Here is a 12152-nt window from a genome sequence, read left to right as displayed (position 1 = left end):
TGAGGTTTTTCTTGGCCTGGGAAGCTAAACTTACCTCACATTTGGCTTTGGTAGACTTCATTTGTCCTCTGAGTTGCTTGTTTAGTTTGATGAGAGTGCTTTTATCCTGCTGGGTGCTAATCCTCCTAATTTTTGCCACAATTTTCTTCCTTCTGTTATACAGCCAATTGATTTTGTGATTCCACCAGGGTGGCTTGTTTTTTGAGTTAGTTCTGTACTTCTTCCTGGTGGGTACATCTGCCTCTATGCAGATATTAACATGCTTGTACAGGGTTTCTGTGAACAGTTCTGCATAGGCAGAAGTGTTTTCAGGGTTTATGGGGGCTTGAAATTTTGTCACATTCTCACTTAATAGCAGAAGGTTAGCCTTAGAATAGTTCTGAATATTCCAGGTTTAGCTGGGGTTCCAGGTTTTATTTTTAATTCAGAGGAGATCATTTTGTGGTCTGACCTTACCAGGAAAGGCATTACAGTAGGGGGGTGTGCAGCAGTCACACCCCCTTGTATATAATTGAGGGTGGTTCCTCTCCAGGTAAGGACGTTTAATGCTAACATTTTCACACTTTGACAAACTCAGCAGTCCTTCTTGTTGATGATTGTGTTGATAATATTCTTTTTCATATACATTGTGCTTAGGCCAAATATTTTCACACAAAACTGCTATTGATCACTTCTGGTATAGGTAAGTTTAGTAAATTATGTATCATACAAATGTGTATTCTACTAAATACCCCTATCTATCTATCTATCTATCTATCTATCTATCTATCTATCTATCTATCTATCTATCTATCTACATATATGAGTGCAGTAGGTTTGTCTAAATGTTCTTTATGTTGAAATGCTGAATAATTGTTTCTGTATTTCAGTTTTTCTTAGCATATTTGTGGCATGCTGGGGTTACATTTATTTGTGGCATGCTGTGGTTACCTTCAGAAAGAAGAGTAGGCCAAGAGTCTGAGATTAGATAGTTTCTTGGTTATACTGTTTGTAGACCCAGGTCTGAAAGTCTGTAACAACTGGGAATTCCATATGCATTAAATTGTGATTGAGGAAGTAATGGTACAATGGTGACTGAGAGTTGATGTTGGGAGAGATCATGATAAAGGAAAGTATGGTTGTGGTGATCAGATCAAGGCTGAAGTATTTGGAGGATATAAAATTAGGTCTTGTATAATGCATGAAAAGTTGAATCAGTCTACAGGTGGCAAGGACTTTTGAGATGTTGAAGAAGATTGGACTTTAAAAGCTGAGGTTAAAGTTTCCTAGAACATCATTGCTTCTTATATTAAATAACATTATGGCTGTTATAAGGGTAGATCCTTTTTGAATATATAATGATGGAGAGAGGTAGGCAGAGGCTATGAAAATGTTATTTTTCTATTAAGAGAATAAAATGTTAAGAGAATCCAAATAAGACCTGCTTGACTGTTGACTTTGGGAAATAATGATGGACTGAGATTTTATATGTGGAGCATGAAGATTCATCTTCCTAGACTTGCTCCAGGTCTAGAATCATGAAATAATTTGTGAGATGGGATACGGTTTTGGAAGTTTAGGACAGAGGGCTTCATCTTTAATTTCATTATCACAAGGATGGCTACATTATGCTGCAGGGTGATGGCAATAATCTGTCTGCTTTTTGTTTTGATGTTCTCTGCACTGAGGAGTTCATGAGGCAGTGAGGACTGGTGATAAGTGTGGGAATAAAGTGGGAATAGATGGGATATTAGTAGGAACAATGTTAGCTTCTATATTACTAAACAGTAGAAATTGTGAACATAGTTGTGGATGTAAGTGTGAGGAGCATAATGATGACTGCTAAGGTGTGTACATTTGTCGTTTGTTTTTGGAAGATGTAAGAGAAAATTACTTAAAGGCAGGTCTTATGGAAGAAGTTCAGGAAGACCAATGAAGTGATATATATTTGGTGAACACTGTAGGTTGGGGATATTTTTATGGGAAATACTAGAAAATTTTGATTGGTAAGAATTTTGCTTTGATTGGTTTCAATGGTGGACTATATGGGGTATGGGAGAAAAGAAGATAAGTATTATTTGGTGTTGTGGAAGCAGGCAGGTGGGTCACAGTAAAGAGTAATGGAGGAAGAGTAGAAAGATTGGTGGAAATTTTTATGAAGTATGTATATGTATATGTATATGTATATGTATAAGGGGATGAGAAAAGGAAGATTGTGGGTAGGGAGATAATGTGATAAATTAGAGGTAGGAGGGAAACAAATCAGGCCAGGGGTCATACATTAGAAGGAATCAATCAATTTGTACATTTGCACTGTGTGCACACTTTTATACAGTAAATATAAGGATTATAAATAACATTTAACATTTATGAAAAAGTTGGAAAAGGCTTTGGAATTTGCAGAAGCAGAGAGAGTCTAGCCTGAAAAGAAAGGCTGAACAACCAGTAGAAAATATTAGTAGTCATAATTAACAGATCAGACATTTTCTACAGAATGGAACACTATCAGCAATAGTTTATGAAAGTAGAAGAAATTAACCTTTTCCATTAACTGTTATACTTTTAATTAAGCAGTTGAAGTTCCTTTAGGATTTTAGGATTTACATTAAGCAATATGAAAGTGGAGACAAACTTACTAAAAAAAGTTTAACTCCAAGCTGTTATGTGTCTGCTCAGGTCACCTTCAGTAAATCGAACCTTTAAAAGTTTGAACCTCATATGGCTGAGATCATATGATCGAACTTTTAAAAGTTTGAACGGACTGAATGGAGATTGCGATCTCAGAGTTGGTATATTTAAGTAGCAGGGGGTGTTGGGGGTGCAGGGTGGCTTGCCCTCCTGCTACGCAGGTTTAATTTTGTTTTTGTGTTTTTTTTTTTATTTCTGCTTCAGTTTTCGAACTTTTAAATGTTCAGTGTTATGGTTCCAGCCATATCGTCTTTGAATATTTAAATGTTCGATCTACTGAAGTAGATCCATCTGCCCAACACAATTAGAACAACAGCATTCTCAATCTGATCAGCATAACGTGATTTCTGTTTTGCTAGGTTATGTCTCTAAGTGGTGGGTGGGGAGACAATTAGAGGTAATATGAGAATACCTTCTAGATAGCATAAATGTCTCAAACCTGATTAAAGAAGATGGCCGTTGACCTGCTTTAATGCAGCACTTCCCCATTGCTTTTAGCCCGACCCATTCAGTTGTTTCCTGCACTCCCCATGCTTTGAAGTCACCATCCACTACTGTTTTGTCATCAAAGAATAAGAAGAGGTCATTCTCTGAAACAAGTACAAAGAGATACAGACATCCCGCAGACAAACACATGACTTCATTAAGTTTTATTAAATAATGAGACACAATGAAGGGAGAAAATGTGGAGAATAAGGTGTGGAGTTGTCAGCAATAAGTTTTCTTATAGTGTCAGGCTAGGAAATTTGATTGTCCATATGCTAGCAGATGATATACAGGAAGATGGATAAGGAGCATCATGCATATTGTCATTGTCATAAAAATTGTGTACTGAAAATGACTTAATTCAATCCAGAATTTTAATTTTATGTAGCAATAGAACACAAATGGCTTTTACTATGAGTGATTATACAAATTATGAAAGGAAATTGCAAATAGTTTACTGTAATTGGCAATAAAAGTACTATTAGGTAAATGAAAGTAAAAATACTGCAAAATGCAAATAGAGCCATGATTACATTCCAAAAATAGGAAAAGGACAATTTTGTTAAGGACTTTTCTGATGTCAGAAAGTTGCTTAACAAGTTTTTGTCACTCAACTCTAAGTGCTGTTAGACTGGGTTTAGTGCTGTGGATTGACAGTAATTAGTACTGGCTGGCAGAAAACAGTGACAGAAGGTAACCAAAAAGCTTTAAAGCCATTAGATATGTTGCAACACCACACTTGTAAATAATACGTTTGGCAGAATGAAGTGGATGTCAGCTTTTAAATAAGTTTGCTCTTCATAGGGGCACTTCATTTCTGCCTGCTGTCAGTTTGACATTGCTAAAGGCTTGTATTCTCTTTCAAACTTTTTGAAAGGGAGTAAAACACTTCATGCTACTACATTTGTTTTTGTCAGTTACATGTAGTACATGAAGCAGATAAATATCTATGCACTACAAAGAATTGTGATTGGGACTCGCTGATCATGACTTTATTATGCATTCACAAATGGACACCAAGATTCACATCTCAAGCTTTGGGCTCAAAATGAATTTTTTGGGATCCATGTTTTGAATACATAATAAATTGGTTATGATCGAGATCTAATCAAAATCCTCTGCATTTGTATTTCATATTGTAACAAGGAATGAGTAAGATGAAAGGTAACAACTCGGGATACTTTGATAAGAAAGAATACTTAAATATAAATAAAAATATATTTTTAAAGAATGCATACAGCTCTTTCAGATGTTTTATTTATTATCTATATAAAACAAATATATCCTTATGCATATTAGTCCCCCCCCCCAGTTATATAGGTAATGGCATTTACATTTTTCTGTAAATCTGACTCAAAGGACCTTGACCTAAAAGTGAAAATATGTGAGATTACCTCTCAGATATAAATAAGAGGTATATTTGTAAGAATCAGGTTTAAATGCCTGATCCTTGATGTCTTGTTTCAGTACAGGACATCTTTATTCTTTCAGGAAAACTTGGCTAGGCTTAGAAAGCTAGGCTTAGAAAGCCCCCCCCCCCGGCCATTAGCATAGTAACAGTCTATGGATCTACAAATCTGTAAAGATTGTTGTTCTTCAGACTGATTCCTCTTCTGTGCCTTTCATTTCAATGGTTGCAATTATAAAATTGTCTGGATATGTTCATGATACTGTCTGAATGTTTAAACTGTTGCCAGATGCACAATTAATAAACATGCTTTTTTTTAAAAGAAAAAAATCTACAAAATATGCACTCTTCTAAGTGAATGTAACCAGGCAACTGTTCTAAGATCATAGCCTCCCTTCACAATCTAATCATAGTGAATTTATTTACTGCAAAACATTTTTACAGCTATTAAAAGGAGACAAAACAGAATATCGTGGCATGCTAGAAGTTATATGCATATATACAGATTTAAACTAGTGGGGTGCCATGCTAGAAGTTATATGCATATATACAGATTTAAACTAGTGGGGTATGCTTTGATCATTAACACCAGTGCATATAGCAATAGTGTCAAAATCATGTGTTCTTAAGCATTCTGTTTAAGCCTAGGTCATCTGATATTAGTAGGATCCCAGGCTAGAGAAAGTTATTATTTTTTCTTTGTCCAAACGACTTAAGGGTCTAATAGTGAATTTAAGCATTGTTTTTGTCAAAATTTAAATACATAATGAAAATTAACTTGTTGTCTAACTTCTTGTAAGAGTTCAGATATGTAATCTTATTCAGAGGATGAAGAGTTCTTCCTAGCTCTCTTTTTTCATTTTGTTATCCTTAACTGGTAACTGGACTGAGTTCTGACCTAGTGTGTACCATTGTTCTATTCTTACATGCATACATACATACATATAAATAGTTCGAGCACGGGCATTAATGCCCTTCTAGCTTGCCAACATACCAAAACACTTGTTCCCCTAATAAGTGTCCAGGCTGTTCTTAAAAGTATCTAAACTAGTACTTGTTTTAATGTAATTTGGTAGTCTGCTCCCTGCATTGGCTACTCTATCACCCCACTCTCACCCCCTAAAGGGCCCATCTCAATACCAAAAGATTGCCAAATTCCGATAATCATGGCCACACAGGTAGAAACCGCACTCTCCAAAGCTAAGAATACAGCATCCATGGGACCAGATGACATCCCAGGCTGTGTACTACATGAACTACAAAATGAACTGGCACCTCACCTAAGTGCCATGTTTAATCATAGCCTCACCTCAGGCTTCATGCCCACTGAGTGGCGCACAGCTACAGTTATCCCGCTCCACAAGGGAGGATCCACCTTGGATTCAGGGAACTACCGTCCCATCAGTCTGACAAGCCTGATTTGCAAGGGCATGGAACGCATTATCATGGAACTTATAAACAAAGACATTGGCAACCTTCAAACACTGGACTCCACCCAGTTTGGGTTTGTGACGAGCCGATCTTGTCTCCTGAATCTGATTGACTTCTTCGAATCGGTCTCCAGAGCTGTGAACGAGGGTAAGGCAGTCCACACAGCCTATCTGGACCTCACCAAGGCCTTTGACACCATCCCCCACTCTGGAATCATAGATAAACTTACTAAGCTGGGCATAAATCCCTACATCACTCGATGGGTTGCTAACTGGCTTACTGACAGAACCCAGACAGTAAAAGTAGCCGACTCCAAATCCAGCTCCAGACAAGTGACAACTGGAGTACCTCAGGGTTCAGTCCTGGGACCACTCTTGTTTGGCATCTACTTCTCTGAAGTACAGGCCAACACTAAGGGACTCTGGCTAACAAATTGCAGATGACTGCAAACTGGGAGCCATTATTGAATCCCCAAATTATGTGGATATTCTACAAAAGGGCCTTACAGAAACAGATGCCTGGTGCCAGAGCCATGAGCTCAAGCTTAATGCCAAGAAATGTATAGTTATCCCCTTTGGAAAAAAACATGTACTCATGAATTACCACATAGGTGGCAGGACACAACATCAAAAGTGTGAGAGACTTAGGGACACAGGTGGTCAGTGGTCTCACTTTCGATAATCACATTGCCACAACAGTCAGGAAATCCTTCTCTGTGGCACACCTCATCACTAAGGGCTTTTCATCCAGAAAAAAGGAGGTCATTGTCCCACTATACTCATCCCTCATTAGACCCATTATAGAGTATAATGCCCTGTTTGGTATGTACCTCACAAGACATCTGCAACAGCTGGAAAGGACACAAAAATACCTGACTAAAAGAATCACAGGCCTAAAGCAGATGCCATATACTGACCATCTAAAAAAACTCCAGCTATACTCTGTGGCATTTTGTCTACTCAGAGGCGATCTCTGCTTAACATACAAGGCCAAGTCAAACCCTGAGCTGTTGACATGCTCCACTTAAAGAAATCCCAATTCCTCAGAGCCACACGCTCCAGTGATTTAAACCTTGTCATCACAATGAACAAAACATGCTGGAGGGATAGGTTCCTGACCCAGAGACTCCCCATACTCTAGAATAGACTGCCCATACATATCAAGCAGAGCGCCTCATTGGCCCTCTCCAAAAGGAGCCTTGATGATTGGATGGGAGATAGGAAATTCACCCCGGGGATCATGTCAGTCGCCCTGCTAGACAGGGGCCTGGAGAAGTAAATATTGTGGGAAGAAATATCCAGGAATTGTTATGGCTAGGCTTGCATAGGCCCTAGGGCCAATAGCCTAGTACCAACCTATGAACCTATGAACTTATCAGAGAGCCAATTAGTACACGTCTCATTCCTATAGTATCTTCGACATAGGTTGTCTGATGATTCACTAGTACTTTTTGATAGCCCCAAACATTCCCAGAGGTAGTTGTCTGTAAATATCCTATATACCTGAATAAGATCTTCTCATATATTTGTAAGAGATACTGTACAAGTTCAGATATTTTAGTCTTTTATAATAACTTAAATTTTCACATCCATGGATGTCCTTGGTATATTTCCAAAGTACTCTTTTCAGTTTACTCATGTTTGTTTTCTTATAGAGTTTCCGTATTGTTATTCCATACTCAAGTTTGGGTCTAATGTAACTAACAAACAATGATTTCATTATTTTTGGTTTCCTAGACTTTATAATTCTTTTTACACTACCTATACTTCTATAACTATCATTAACCAACTGGTTGATATGAGTAGAAAAACTCATAGCTGAATCAACCCATATACCCAGGGCCATGAATGAGTCTACAGTTTCAATCACTGTGTGCTGTATTAAATATTCACATTTCAATTTATGTCTCCCAAATTTCATATGCTTAGTTTTTGATATATTTATTTGCATATATTCTACTTTGCCCAAATGGTCAATTTAGTCAAGTTATTTTGAAGACATGCCTTATCTGTAACACTTGTAATCAGTTTACCTAATTTCATGTCGTCAGTATACAGACTGTAGAACACCTCAGATGAAAAATTTAGGAAAGAAAGATGTAATCTAAACAAGGAAGGGCTTAGGACAGAGCCCTGTGGGACACCCTGACTGTAAACAAGGATTCTTGCTACATACGGTGGTCATAATATTATGATTAGTAGATAATTCATTTAATAGTTGCACAGGATGAAAGGGGGAGTGGAGTAATGGCCAAGACTGAGGTGCAACGAGTGCTAACCCAGTGAAAATATTGTATCAAGATATCAACACTATTCCCTTCATTAAAATGTTCAGTTTGAGTTTTCACTGTTTGAACTAGTAAACTACTATTTGGTGGTTCATCAGCCTGTCTCTACATAAGTACATTATATAAGTCAGATATTTGTATGTTGAAAAAACCTGCCTACACCTGTATAGCAACATCATGCAGATGATTTCATCATGGCTTCCACAAGTATCTTTCCTGAGGTTAAACAACTGCATCTCTAGTGTCCTCAGTAAATGTATTTGATACACGCTGTTGAAACGGAGTTTAAGAATAAATACCAGCCCACACTATATGTCTTGCACAAGTCCTTCCATTTTAGTAATAGTAAACACAAGAAACTTTTGAAGAGTTACATCTGTTAGCTAAAAGAAATATTATGCCTTCAAAATGAATTTATGAAGATTAAGTATTCTGTGAAGTCCAAAGTGCTATACCACATTACATTAATAAGAAACTACAAAAATAACTCAACAGACAGTGTCAACTATTAAAGAAAGAAGAGCTTAGCAGAATATCTAGAACTCAGTCGCTACTATTACTTCTAATACTCCTGTTACTTGCAGTCATGTGTTTCCGTATGCAGGACTAGGTCTCCTTGAAGCTGCCTTCACAAGCTGCCTACTTCCAGGAGCACTTATAAATAAATAAAAATGGCCACATAGCTACTAAACTAGGTTTAGACCAGTAGATTAAATAAAATTAATAAAAGCTCTAAATAATGTTTGCTGCAGTGAGTTGTCAGGCATACTTCTAAGGGTACATTCTGGTTCCAAAAGTGATGGAGATCAATTATTTTGAAAATACAATTGATTAGTAGCAAAGATGATCTGTTAGATATATGTAGTCAGTTCTTTTCCAGTAGTAGACAGTGATGAAATCTTTGATCACTTATAAATATAACTTTATAAATGTTATAGATATTTTTATTGTAAGGATGAGATAAATTATTGGGGAAGTGCATTTTCAAGTTCTGTAATTAAAATTACAATAATTAGAAAAGCTTGGGCAAGTGCTTTTCTAGACTCAGGTGCACAAATTTAAGACTTTAGCAGAGTTTTAGATGAAGTGGTACCTTGCTGAAAACTCATTTGGTGTAAATTTTGAAAGAATGGGCAGCTGATAGCATATAGTGAGCTGCCATAATGTAAGAATGCCGTAAGTAAGCCAGTCCAAAGTTGCATATCTGTGAGCATTTCAAGGGGCAATGCATACTCAGTATGGGGAGATATGTATCTTGTTTGCTCTTGGACTTCCTAGGCAATGACAATGCATATTGCGTGGTAGTGGGCTACAGACCTCTGTGGAAGTGGATAGGATTTAATTGGATGCCGTGAAAGGCATAACTTAGCAAATGGTGAATGCATGGATCCCATAAACATGTTCTGTGTGCATGTCAGGTATCATGGTAGCATGTATACAGAGGGTTCCTTGATTCTAAGATGGCTTCCCTGCTTCTAAGATGATGTCCCTGCTCTAAGAGATATTCCCTACTTAGTAGAGCAGAAGCATATCAGCATAAAGCAGGAATGGAAATCAAACCCCAAGTAGATAAAAAATCAGGCAGTAACTGAATGTGCTAAAAAACAAAAGAAAAAATATAAGCTGAAGGACCAGATGAGAAGGCAATAAATGTGGAAAATGCATAAATATAGTTGCAAGTATAGAAAACTTCTAGAAAAACCTAATATTCATCAGGAACAAATGCAGGAATGGTTAATGAGAGGCAAATTCAAACAAAGAGATGAAAGGTTAATAATAGCGGCACATGGCAGTGGACTACATACACGTTGGTTTACAAAGTCCATTGAGCTTGCGGGAGAAACAGACAAATGTAAGGTTTTGTAAAACAGAATTGGAAACAGTTGCACACCTCGTTGCTGGTTGTGATATACTAATGGCAGAAGGACTGTATACTGAAAGGCTTAATAATATGGCAAGACTATTGCACTGGGGATTGTGCAAATATTATGGTAGCTAAAAACACTGGAAATATGTCATAAGGCATCATAGAAAATGATGAAGTCTATATCACATGAAATCATCCATTACCAACAATTCAAAAGACAGATGCTAAAAAACTGGATATAGTGGTCCAAGAAAAGAAGACAAAAGTAGCATTGATCATTGAAATCGCCACACCCAGTGACTACAGTGCCTTGCATACAGAGAGATACAAAATCAGGATTTGCAAGCAAAAATGAAAGCAATGTGGAAGAAAGATACCCACACAGTTGCAATAGTGATAGGACCAATGGGTCTTATAAAAAAGAATCTACAATCATATTTAGATATGTTACCAATACATGTACCTCTATATGAATTGCAGAAGGAGTTATTACTGGGCACATTGTAAGTGCTCCAAAGAGCACTTCTGGCTGACATGAAAGATTGAAACAATATTAATTTCATGAACTTTAATCGTACTTTGACATAAGAATGGGGTCTATTCCCGTCATGGTATTAGAAACCCAAAAGACTTGGAGAAATTAAAAAAAAGGTGTGACAAGCAATATACTGCTGTCACACAAGGATTTTACAGTTACCTCCACATCATTATAACTGTGAGTAATGTACTGATTTTATAGTAACAGAACTTGTCCTAAATATGACAGTTATCATACCCAGATATTATTCAGGTTAGATGCTTTTTCCACCTCAAGAAGAGTACACAAGTCTCCTCTCTGTGATCAGGACCTGAAAATCAGAAACAAAAAACTCAGGCATCATGAATCAGATGTTACACAAGACCCTTTTGACTATGTGTAAATACAGAGGAATGACCTATTATGCATACTTACTGTTCACCCCAATAATACTGTCTGTGCCTTTTTCTTGCCATTGGTGTTGAAAGGCAATGTGGGGCCTTTTCAGGTCATTGTAGTGATGTCCGCACTAATCACCATAAATGCCACTGCAAGTAGCAGCAGCAGTCACTGTCCTGCCAGGTATCCATCTTATGCTGGGAATTCTCAAAGATGTCCCACAACAGACACTAAGGATATTCTCTGTACATAAGGTACAAATACTTTTTCATACCTTAGAGCACCACCTGAGACCCCTGCCACCCTCTGTGCATTCTGAAGCCCAACCACTACACAGGTCACAGTGCAGAGAAATATGGCAGCTAACTCACATGCACACACACCACAGCTACTGTTGCTGTTGATATATGATGCACAAAACTGGGTACCTTGCAAGGACAATGAGTTACACCACTACCATATGTGGGTGTATGTACATGTATTAAGCTGTGAAGTATACAATGCTAGGAGTTTCACAGCAGCACAGTAACTACAGGTGTTTCTATTTCTGTACCCCAGTAACTCTATAGGCTGTAAATAATATAACCCATGTTCTTTCTGGGGTCAGTGGGCCACCCAAGCATGCACACAGCACTTCTCACATAGAATATATCTTGGTGTGGAGTCTTGGTTATGTGTACCTTGAGAAAAATGTGCAAGTCAGGGACATTTGCTCTTAATATGCTTAATAGCATAATGACCAAGCAAAGAGTCTTATGGCTGAGTGATGTAAGTAGCAGCCATAGCTATCACTTTGCTGTTTATGCTACGGAATTTAATACAGAGCAAACAACTATTGCAGAATGCCTATAATTGAGCAAGCTTTTACTTTTCTCCATTTATGGACTGCACATTAGAGGTAAATGACTAGGAATTACAGCCTGCAAATTTTGGTTACTGCTTTGTATATGTGCTGATGGCGCATGTTGATTATTGACCCACATGATAGTATTTTTGAGGAAGGGCACTGAGTTTGTGGTTTTAGCTGACACAGCTGAATTCTGCCTGGGAGATGTGAACATGGACGGGGTAAGTAATACATGGTATTACT

This window comes from Protopterus annectens, chromosome 1.part0, assembly GCF_019279795.1.
Source record: "Protopterus annectens isolate FY-2018-M chromosome 1.part0, PAN1.0, whole genome shotgun sequence".
Classification (NCBI taxonomy): Eukaryota; Metazoa; Chordata; order Ceratodontiformes; family Protopteridae; genus Protopterus; species Protopterus annectens.
This window is presented reverse-complemented; position numbering follows the sequence as displayed.